Source organism: Gavialis gangeticus, unplaced genomic scaffold, assembly GCF_001723915.1.
Source record: "Gavialis gangeticus isolate Ggan-Ray unplaced genomic scaffold, GavGan_comp1, whole genome shotgun sequence".
Classification (NCBI taxonomy): Eukaryota; Metazoa; Chordata; order Crocodylia; family Gavialidae; genus Gavialis; species Gavialis gangeticus.
This window is the reverse complement of record NW_017729004.1, coordinates 35,466,374-35,469,344: the sequence shown is the minus strand read 5'-3', so window position 1 is coordinate 35,469,344 and position 2,971 is coordinate 35,466,374.

Below are 2,971 nucleotides of genomic sequence, written 5' to 3'. Positions count from 1 at the left end.
TGAGATGTCAGGGTAGTTGAAGTCTCCCATGACAACCACGCACCAGGAGCATGTGGCCTCAGCCAATTCCCTGGTGAACTCTTGGTCAAGCTCTTGATCCTGGGCAGGAGGTCTGTAGTAGACTCTCACCATTGTGTCCCCTGTGCCATGTTCCCCACAGATTTTAACCCAGAGGGTCTCCAGTCATCCACTCTGGGCACCAATGTCAGCTTGCAGGAACGCGTAGCTTTCCTTGACATAGAGAGCTACACCCCCACCCCTTTTGTCCACTTAATCACTCTTGTACAGGGTAAAGCCATTTATACCTGTGGTCCAGTCATGGATGGAGTCCCACCAGGTCTCTGTTATCCCTATGACATCATAGTTATTTGTGTTAAGCAGGAGTACAAGTTCCTCCTGTTTATTTCCCAAGCTCCTGGCATTTGTGTACGGGCAGGCAAGTGTCCCTTTGCAGGCCCCTGCCTTGCCTACAGCTTGCTCCAGGGCTGGGGCAGGGGTGGGCTCCCTTAAGTGCCTTGGCCTGCTGGCTTTGCAAGGGTTGCTCAGTGGGCCAGCAGTGGCAGTAGTCCCCCCCAACCTCCAGCAGGCTTAGTTTAAAGCCCAGTGGAGCAGGTCAGCCAGTCTGGCTGAGAAGAGCCTCCTCCCCAGTGGAGAGAGGTGGAAGCCGTCCCTTCCCAGCAGCTCACTGCCTCTCTCACCAAAGAGCGGACTGTGGTCATGGAAGCCAAAGCCTTCCCGACGACACCGGCGCCGCAGTCTTTGTTTCACTACCTTGATCCTCCTTTCCCTCCTCAGCCCATAGCCCGAAATTGGGAGGATTGATGAAAACACCACCTGAGCCCCCAACCCCTTAAGCCTCGTTCCCAAATCCCTGTAAAGCTTCATGACCTGGCTGGGCACTCCAAGCCATGTCATCTGTGCCCACATGGATAAGGAGCATAGGGTAGTGGTCAATGGGCAGGAGGAGCTTAGGGATTTTCTCCACAATCTCTCGGATATGGGCTCCCAGGAAGCAGCAGACTTCCTGGGCTAAGGGGTTGGGGCGGCAGATTGCCCCCTCAGTCCCCTTCAGGATGGAGTTTCCCATGACAAACACTTTGTGTTTTGTCTTAGGGAGAGCGGGGGCGGTAGCTACAGTTGAGCCTGTGTTGCCTGCAGGACCTTGCAGCTTGGCAGGCTCTGCTGGGGCTGCAAGAGGTTCGTACCTGTTGCAAAGTTCCAGTGGGGTGGGGACCTTGGTGTGGGAGGCCTTGGGGCCCCTGACCACCTTGGTCCAACCCCTTAGCTGGACAGAATGGGAGGTCCCCGAGTTCTCCCTTGTCCTGGAGGGTGACCGTGGTCTACACTCTGCCTCCAGGAGGAGAAGGGCCTGGCAGTAGGAGTCTATCTCCCTCTCACCATCCCTGATGGCACGCAGTCTCTGGACTGTGGCCTGGAGCTCCTCCAGCTGGTGTGCCAGGGACCCCAGAAGGGAGCAGACCTCATAAGGGGAGGTGGATCCCAGAGCCCAAAAAAGTGTCAGGCATCCCCTGCAGCTGAGAGGCAGAGGCTCCATCTGGGTGGAGCCCTCTAAGGAGCCAGAAGGGGGGGCCGCAGACCCCAAAGGGACCCAAGTGATGCAGCGTGTGCCCATCTGCATGATGCCACTGGTAGGTCAGCTGCAGCTGGACTGTCTACTTTAGGGGGCTCATAGGCAGGGCCTTAGGCCCTCCTGCTCATCCTCCTGCACGAACTCCTGTGCTAATTCGCACACCGGGCCCAGAAGCGCACCTGTTTGCATGTTCTGTTCGTGAGGCTCCAGTTGCATGGCTCCCTGGAGGGCTGGGCGAAGTAGAAGCCGGGGGTCCTGGGGTCCCTGGGCTCACGGGGGTGCAGCGGGCTTACACCCATGCACGTCTCTCTGGAGCTGGGTTCCTAATGTGGCTTCTACCATTGCCAGGCCCTTTTTAAACTGTGTGCATGCACAGAAGGGCCGGCCGGTGCCATGCTGTTCTCAGGGAGCTAAGGGGATCCCTCCCCCCCACCAAAGGAGGGGACAGGTGAGTGCCCCCCCAAACCTGGCTCATGCACCAGCATTGCAGTCACATGGCTCCTTGGGGGGCTGGGCCAAGTAGGAGCTGGGGGTGCATGACCCTCTCTGCCTCCACTCAGCCAGCTCCCAGTTGGCTATGTCCCTACCTGTGGGCAGGCCGGGGATCGTCAGGGGTCCTGGGGTCTCTTCCCGGAGGTCCCTGGGCTCAAGGGGGTGCAGCAGGCTCAAACCTGTGCATCTCGCTCCGGAGTCGGGTCCCTAATGCCCTAATGTTGATGTGTACTTTTAGTTTTCTTCACACATGATGGGTGTGTGATGGGGGGGGGGTGTTTGCAGGAAGTGGGTGGAAAGTAGTGTGGAGGAAGGTGGGTGGGTGTGTGTGGAGAGATGTGGGTTGGTGTGTGGGTAGGTTTGGGGTGATTGCTGGGGGTTCTGTGGGTGTAGGGGACCTTGTGGGGGGGCTGCACAGGGTGCAGCCCCCATACACAGCACATGGAATGCCCCCCCACAGGCCCCCAGCTCCCCCCTGGAGGGCCACAGACCCTATCCCCAACAGGACCCCAGCCCCCTCACCCAGGGTCCCAGGCACCCTGGAGGGCCCCAGCCGCACTACCCAGGGTCCCAGTTCCGTCTGGAAGGCCACAGCCCATCTGCCCAGGCACCCTGGAGGGCCACAGCCCTCCTGCTGAGGGTCCCAGCTCCCCCTGGAGAGCCACAGACCATCCAACCAGGGTTCCAGGCACCCTGGAGGGCCACAGCCCCCCGCCAAGGGTACCAGCTCCTCCTTGAGGGCCACAGCCCCCCCCAACCAGGGTCCCACCTCCCCCTGGAGGGCCTGCCCAAGGTCCCAGGCGCCCTGGAGGGACACAGCCCCCCTGCCGAGAGTCTCAGCTCCTCCTTGAGGGACACAGCCCCCCTGCCCAGGATCCCACCTCCCCC